Source organism: Calonectris borealis, chromosome 4 (assembly GCF_964195595.1).
Source record: "Calonectris borealis chromosome 4, bCalBor7.hap1.2, whole genome shotgun sequence".
Lineage (NCBI taxonomy): Eukaryota > Metazoa > Chordata > Aves > Procellariiformes > Procellariidae > Calonectris > Calonectris borealis.
Genome location: NC_134315.1, coordinates 80,516,626 through 80,525,543, shown reverse-complemented (window position 1 = coordinate 80,525,543; position 8,918 = coordinate 80,516,626). Strand labels below are relative to the sequence as shown.

At 36.0% G+C, this 8,918-nt stretch overlaps 1 long non-coding RNA gene across 2 annotated transcripts; it reads right to left on the bottom strand.

The window, feature by feature from the left end:
• Positions 1-1,489: 1,489 nt before the first annotated feature.
• Positions 1,490-4,587, bottom strand: LOC142082514 (uncharacterized). Of its 2 annotated transcripts, none has more exons than XR_012673716.1 (3): positions 3,942-4,587; positions 3,179-3,262; positions 1,490-1,937 (listed from the first exon to the last, which is right to left on the bottom strand). It is a non-coding gene; the product is annotated as an uncharacterized LOC142082514 (long non-coding RNA). The 2 variants fall into 2 exon arrangements; XR_012673715.1 differs by having other exon boundaries at positions 4,092-4,587.
• Positions 4,588-8,918: the final 4,331 nt, after the last annotated feature.

The window sequence follows — 8,918 nt, the reverse complement described above, 5'->3', positions numbered from 1 at the left end:
AGTCAAGTTCGTTCTTTCCCGCAGAGGGAGCTTCAACACTCACTTCAATGCCTTCTTCCTCTCTTTAGCCCTCAAGTGGCAAGTTCCTTGTCAAGCAACGCCCAGCTAAGCAAGAAGCGCACACAACTTTCTGTGCACTTAAAAGCTGCTAGTTTGAATCTCTTCAAACTGAGGAAATTCTAAAATGCAGGCCTCACAGTTCCAGTAGTAAAAGTAGTATGCAAAACATTGAATGGATCCTCCCCTCTGGCCATGTTTTTTAATGTACCAGATGTATGAATCAAATATTATTTGAGTTTATAGGCATTAGATCTGTCTTCTCTATGGTACTTAGCCCTAAAGGCCTGTAGTAGAAGATGGCTAAACTGAGCAGGGAAACCTAGAAAGTGGCATTTCTGGACATTATAAAAGAAGGGCTTTAAATTCCTACAGTAAATTTACTAGCAAAAATAGAAGTGCATATCCTGTTCTGAGTACCATTTCAATAAAAGTTAGGGACTTAAGCGTTGTCTTTAAAAAAAATGGACACATAAAACCTATCATAGGATGACCCCAGGAAACAGATAAACGTAGACCCAGTCACTGGACACGGTAACTTCAACAACAGGCAGCAAACATCACACAAAATAAGGAAAGCAAGAGAATAACAAACCAAAGGAAAAAAACAAACAACCAACCAACCACTAAACCACAACCCAAAACGTGTGAGCAACTATCTTCTTGGATGAGAAACAGGAAGAGCTTACAATGAAACAGAACTAGGAGCAAAGAGCAAAAGATGGCAACAATGCAATGACATACTGAAAAAAAAACAGCTGTAAGAAGGCATCATATCTTTTGTGGTATAAGAGCTCAAGTCAGCAGTTAGTTCCAAAGGCCAGTCTTCAGCCAGACAAGCTGAACAGAAGGCTGACTGCAGATGAGTCTTGGGTACAGAATCCAGTTTACCAGAAAAGGTCCAAAACAGCCTAGATTTGTCCTTCTGCAAATCTATGCCTGAAAGTTTTAAAATAAATAATTTAAGTTTTAAAATAAATAATTTTTTAAAGATATACATTCTGAAATCAGAGAATTGCAAAAATGTTAGCATCTGTTAGAACAATAAAAACAATTTTTAGTCCAATTGGTTTGGAAATATGAACGAAGTAGTTCAAAAATTAAGAGACATAAAAATAATTAACATTAAATGGATGTAAACACCACAACTTAATACAATGAACTTACTTGAGAAAAGAGGGGTTAAAGACACAAAGTTGAAAATACATCTTCTCCTCATTGCTTTACCTGCTGCCACCACTTTACAAGCATCTGCCACAAAGCAGGAAAGGAAACAAAACCTATTCTCTGTGACCATTAAAACTAGTGATCAATGGCTCACACCCACTGAAGGGAAGAAAATAAAGTCTAGAAGTGAAGAAAAGGAACAAGCAAAGCATTAGGCAACTATGTGAACTGGAAAAAGTCATCAGAAGCATAGAGAAGGGGAGGGTAAGAAACTCATTCTTGACTTTTTCATAGGTGTTCTTTTATTACTTTGGGTTTTTTTCTTTTATTGAGTAGCTACAAGAAAGGTGACTGCGCTCTCTGCTGGAGAAGAAAGTCAAGAAGGCCATACTTTTAAAACACGCAACACGCAAATTTAGTATCTGCAACAAGACACTGTAAACCTCAAATGTTCAAATTTCATTTTTTGAACTTGATGTCATGCAGTACTTTGGGGTTTGTGTTTGTGCAAGTTCCAAGAACATTCATGGCTCCTCACTACAGCAGGTACATGTTAGCACTAACCTCAGATAAAAGTGTCTCAAAATTTCACAGAAATGCTGTTTTTAAGGCTTCCCTACCATATTAACCTCTGTAGGAAAACCCACCTGATTTTTTTTTTTTTTTGATGTAGACTTTCTTCTTTGGGTTGCGTTGGAGAAGCTACCTGTCATCTGTCAAATCAAAAAGGGATTTTGTTAGCAAACTAAAACATTCTGTCGCACTCAAAAGGAAATGGACATTTGAGAACCTGGTAAGGACAGGAGCTGCCAGTTTGTAATCTCAAATCCTTGCCACTGAAAAAGTCTATCAAATTTTAATAATTCTGCTAATTCAGCTTTGGAATTTGACAGTTGATCTATAGCATTATCAGCAAGTGACATATACTCACTTGATTGTACTATTAACTTTACTTACAGTGGTGCGGGGGGGGAAGGCATTAGGTCTGTTTTTTTTTTTTTTTAATCAAGCAGGTAAGTGCAGTGCTAGTAAACCACTGATGAGTAAGTACTGTCAAACTTGTCAGACAGCTCCTCTGAATAATATTTAACAGTTTGACACTAATGTACTTCAGTTTGAACGATACTGTGTGGAGTTAACATCTGAATACTAATGGTTGTAATCCTACACTGGGTACGTAATTAGAAGTTTGCCATACAGGGTAAGAAAACAAGCATTTAAAAGAGCATAGCTTGACATCAGTACATAAAATCAACAGAGAGAACGAATGAGTTTACACTTAATAACATCAGGCACAAGAGGATTAAAATGAAAAGGTTTTTTTTCAAAATTTAAAAAAAGAAAATGTCCATTTTATTTTTCATTTCCAATAGCCACCACAGGCTCAATGCTTTCTTTCCAGCATTCTACATCAGTAAGAACATCCCTCAGGACACAAAACAAGCATGCTGAATAGATCCAGACACATATCTGTGCTCCAGCATGTTACAACATAAAAGAATTTCTTCTCCTCTGCTTATTCTTCACTTCCATTAATACAGTACTTCACCTGGGTTACAACACATCTAACAAGAGGACATATGCAAAACTCAAATTTTTAGATGTCATGTACACCACTGCATCCACAGATTTTAATTCATATTTAAACTGAAAACTGAACGGTCACGTGCTTTTTATATCTTAAACTTGAATGCATTATAGTACCTTTACTCTAAGGCAGTTCTGAAGTCCATTATAAGGGAGCAAGATGGGAAGGGAAGAGACTGGACATAAGTATCTGCATCCTCATATACTATTGCTCCACAGAAAATAGTTGTGTAAAGCTATCAAAAGTGACTTAGGACAAAGAAAACTTTATGTGGGTTATTCATAGTCAGCAGACCCAATGTTACAATATAAGACACAGATACTCATGTAGATTTTCATACTAAAAATAGACAATGGTTGTACTTACAGATTATATGTAGTTAGGAAATATTTTACAGCTTTACAGTGTGGTACTCCATACCAAGTTCTGGAGTTCTGACAAAACATATACCTGAAACATTTACATTGAGAAAATGAGTTGTGATGTGCATTCCATCCTTAGTCACTTATTTGATACCAAACAGATTAGCTTCCATGCCAGCTACAGAATCATTCCCTTTTCTCTAGACCTAATTTTCTAGAAGAGTACACTGTTTCACACAAACTTCTCAAAGCGCTGAAAGCAGCTTGAATCATAAATTGCAAGAAGGAGAAGTTAAGTCTATAGCTCTATTACCAAAGCAACATGTCCAGCTTTTACCTTTCAAGAATGTCTCAAGAATAATTTTATCACAGGAAAACACAAATATTAGTATTAGGAACCAAAACTTTGGCTTTTTTTCCCTGCAAGTCTGAAAGTAAGCTAGTTACTGAGCCAAGAGCAGGCACCTGGGAACATGTGTTCATCTTCTCATTCTCTTCGACCCTGGTAGAGAAGCAGAGTCCCCAGCAAGGACCTACAGTCTCTATTCTGACTTCACTCTAGCGAAAACTTCATTATCCTGAGATTATTCTTATCACAATCTTGGCATCACTCGAGTAATATAGAGAAGAATTAATGAAACTACTCCTGAGAACTTACTGTGAATCCATAACTGGTTTGATGCACGTTCAGCCTTTAGATTAAATAATTGATCATCACTGCATTAGATTATCAGACTGAGGAATACAAGTAACACACTAAAACCTACCCTTCTTTCCTGCTCCCTTTACCCCTTTTTCTCCAGTCCACAATTCCATGACCAGCAGGCACTACAGAGATGGACTTGCCTTCTTTTTCTTCCCCTCTTTAAAATACATTTATGAAGTGCTTCTAAACACACCATTCTAAGTTCACCTACTGCCATGTTGCCTTGGACACTCCATGAAGGTACTAGCTATTTTTATATGCAGGCTTCTTTCCCATTATCATCAGCTGGACACTAGGAACAGGCACTTGTCATGCAATCCTAACACATCTGGACTGAACAAAGACTCTTCATCATCTATATCATTTCTCCATTGATGAGCATCAAAGGTCTGCTGCCACCAAGAGGTATGGAGCAATCCTCAAAAACTACACTAGAAAAAAAAAAAAAGAATATTCTCAACAATAGATTCTTGAGCTATGTTAACAAAACAATATGCCAATACCCCTCCTAAGGTAAAAATCAATTATTTTAGTTATTTAAAACAATATTTGCTAAAATAATAGATATAGACTAATCAACTTCCTTAATAGTTTAGAAAAATTCTTGTGCAATATTTTAACAAATTAAGTACTCAGTTATCATTATTTAATGACTTATGGTAGTAGACTTGCCAATGCAAAAATGAGAATAGCGCAATCAAACAGATAAAAACATCAAAATACAACCAACCCATTCATTTATTAGATTTGTCTCAAGTTTTAAAATTATAGGCAGTGAAACACCATCATTTATTTGTTTACAATTAACTGAAACTGAGTCTGTTCAGATGAGTAAGCAGACTTACCTGAACTCTAGAATACATTTTTAAAAGTTGCCTTCCTTTCTTCCCAAGTAATCATCTATCAAACTCAGCATTCATAATGAATCTCTCTTCTGCTTTCATCTAAACGCCACCCCTTAAAACACCAATTTCTTCTTGCAGAAAAAGCAGACAACGCTCACCAGCTCGTCTAAGTGAAAATATGGAAGTTTATTTATAAGTAAAAAAAGGGAATTTTTGCCCAAACACATACTCCATTTTTATAAGCAATCTTCAAAGATTAATGACTGTTTATTATTGACTCTGGTTCACATTCAAAGACTTTTCCTGTAACATATTTTGGGCTTTACATCATAAAGATGAAGAGTTCACAATAAACCTATTCAAAGAACATGGCCAAGTACAATCAGGTTGTGGTTGCATAATCCATGTAGTCCTGGATCACACAGCAGTTTAAACACAATCAAGATCAGATGTGAGAAGAGGATTAAATTTCTCTGAAAACTGCCAGAACAGATGACATGGAGTTTATGCCAACTTTATGCCACGTTTATGACAGCTGTGGGAGGACAAATGATACATGATGCAGAATGGAATAAGGAAGGGTTGGACAGATGCTGCCCTGATGAACATAAACTCTGCTTGCCGAAACTTAGTGCATCAAAAGCACTGCAACATTTTGGATCCCACTCCAGTGGGAGTTTATATTGAAGAAACATTTTACATCATATGTATTTTTTATCTAATTCTCTGAGCCCTAATGCCAGATTTACTGTACAATTTGCTCAAAGGCCATACGCAGATTCCTCTTATCAGACTGAATGCATAAACATCCAAGTCCATTCCCTTTCATTCAACACCAGTGACTTGCATGTCACCAAGTATTACTGAGAAATTTAGCATACAAATATTTATTCATCACAGACTCAGAATAATTCAGCTGTGAAGGGACCTCTGAAAGGCATTTAGTCCAATCCCAACCGTCAAAGCAATACCACCTAGATGGGAATCCTCAGGGCCTATCCAGCTCTGAACATCTCCAAGGACCGAAGCTCCTAGTTTCCTGGACACCTCTGCCAGTGTTTGTCCTCCCTCAGATGAAAGAAGTTCTCCCTTATACTTAGACTCTCCCGTGTTACAACTTTGGGTTCACTGCCTCTCACTGCACACTGTAGCACCTTTTTGCTTTGTTTTGTTCCGCACAGGCTAAGTATTAACATCACTAGTATGCTTCAGCAATATGTAAGGATGTTAGTCCAGAAGAGTGTGTTCTGATCATCACTAAACAGCTCACTTTGGCCGCTCTTTGTGATGGAACTACCTAGTTGTTCTTCCTCACTTCTTTGGACATATCTGCTAAAAATGGTTATTTCTGGAAAAATAACTTATAGTTACTGTTATGCACCATCTGCTTTGGTGATAACTCACATTATTTTCAAACACTGTATCTGTTACACCTTCAATTAATTGTTGCTGCCACTGACATCGTAACAATCAAGTGGATTCAACATGGACTTAAAAGTCAACACATCAACACCTAAGCCTTACATTCATACTGCAATGCTTTGTTAAGTAATGCAAGAAATTTATTTTGGTTTGCACAACAGTAGTAGGCTTCCCCTTACAGTCTTGTCATTTAAATACATATAGCATGATATTAAAGTAAAAATCAATAATGATCTTATAGTTCCTATGCCTGAGCCTCTGCACAAAATTTAGTGGATCTGTATGAAGATAGCTGTTCTCTCCTTCCCCATAATTAGGACCAGGCTACAGGAAAATTTATTTTCCAGTATTCTACTAACATCTTTGCCTAACTGAATGATGAGAAATCTGAAATGCAAGGATGCATATTATTCATAATAAACATACAGAAGAGATATAATCTAGCCTTCATTTTTAAAAGCCACTCTTTTACATTCATTATCTGGAATGTGTGTTTCTCTGCAACTAGTCAAGAAATTAGAAACCACATCAAAATACATTAATTGGGAACGCAATAGATACAACATGGAAGAGACCGATATGGAACAGATTTCTGCACAACTACAGAGAGCATGCATTAGTAATGTTATACTGTCTATAGGGGAAAGGGAAAAAGGAAGTCTATTATGGGGCTCAAAAAACGTGTCTCCTTTTCCTTCCCTTTCCTTCAGTCTCCTTTTCTCAGTAGATTGTTTTAGAAATCTTGCAAGATCAAACTGACCAGAATTTTCTACTTGCTACTTTGCTGTCAGAAAAATAAGTGAAATAACTGATTCGCTTCTACAGAATGATTACATGACCCAAAGCTCATTAAGGTCAACAACTACCCTTCAATTAATTGCAGCAGTCACTAGTTAATGACCAGTCTTTGTGAAAGGCTGAACAGGACTCTGTTTAAATTGTCTATTTGACTATGTGTAAAGGGAATGTCTGAATTGATTTCCTAATTTTTTTTTATTATGCATGGCTCATCCTTTCCTTTTCAGTGGAAAGATTCTTACTCACACACTGTATCACTTAATGATTTAGCAAATATCTAGAACAGGACCTAATTCTATTGTACTTGAACTTTCCAACAAAACAGCATGGAATTTGTATAGAAATTCGTATAAGAAAAGTTATTCTATTTTAATATTGGGTATAATCCTTTTCAGTAAGTTGTGGGTGATTTATTCTGTCTTTCTAAGGACATGGAATCAAGCCAATGGTTTTTGTTTACTTTAATATGCTTTGCTATATATATGTAATAAATAAAGGTACATCTTTATTTCCAAAACTATATGATTACTCCAGTTTTGTACTACATTTTAATTTCTTCATTTTATTTAGCCTGTGAAGCTGCAGAACAATTACAAAAAATACAGCATTTAATTCTGAAACAATGTAGAACACCATTTAATGATTGTCTAGGAGTATAAGCAAGTAGATACATATGTGAGGAAAACTATACAGCCCTATCACTAAAACAAAATCCCATCCTCAAGGTCCAAAATAAGTATAATAGTGTTAACTTTAATTTAAAATGTGGTTAAGGAACCAAGTCCAGTCTTAAGTAAACTAAAAGCAAATTACTTTTGAATCCAACTCTAATAGTAAGGCTGAATTTGGCCAAGAAAAAAAAGTAAAAACCAAAACACAGCTATCTTATAAAAGCTACAGAGGTACCGCTGGAATAAATAAGGTATATTCTTTAGTATCAAGAGGACATAGAAACAACAAACAACAACTGATACTTTTCTTCATGAAGAACTACAGATCCCCATGAACCTCTTTAAAGACTTCTGCAGTTACCAGTATAAAATGGTTGGAGTTCTCAAAAGCAGCAAAATTCAGAGAAAACATACATAAAAAAGAACATTTTTTTTAAATCTCAGTTTAATCGTCTTCCACCTCCACGACTGCCAACAGACATTTTTCATAATAGTTTTCCATGGTATCTATCAAGTTTTAAAAGAGCTCTACCTCATCATCATGATATGTAAACAGTTCATGCAAGTACACTGTAAATAAATTATCATTTGGGGATCAGGAGAGTTAAATACAAGAAAATAATTAATATAATTTGACATGAAAACAGGATAGGGTATTCCCTAAATAAAACCATGGCATAATCCTACACGGCTTATCCAATGGTCTTCATTTTATGCCTCAAAGTCCAAACAATACCACTGCTTTCCACATTAACATTTATCAGAAATTTGATTAGCAAAGATGCCTGTGCTCCAGGACTGTCTCTTTCTCATCTTCATTTTTGTTAAACTTGTTTGTTCGAAGCTATTCACAGAATGACAGAACGGTTGAGGTTGAAGAGACCTCTGGAGGTCATCTTGCCCAACCCCCCTGCTCAAGCAGGGTCACCTAGAGCCAGTTGCCCAGGACCATGTCCAGATGGCCTTTTATTCAAAGTAATTGTTCAATCGCAGTCAATAATTCTCCAAAATAACTGCTAATAATAAATCAATTTTTACCAAAAAAAAAAAAAAAACCACAACAATAAAAACCAAAAACAACCACCAATGACTAACAATAACTAAGATGCACTGTTACTTGCAGCCACCTCAGGATTCAGGTACTATTACAATGATGACACTATCCTGTCACACATATTTAGTAGCTCTACACAAAAATGCACGCCTATCACTAAAAGAGACAGCTACCTAGTCTAACTCTGAGAAATATGAAAACTGTAGAAAACCTTATAGTGCTTATTCAACTTAACATAGCTGGCTGGA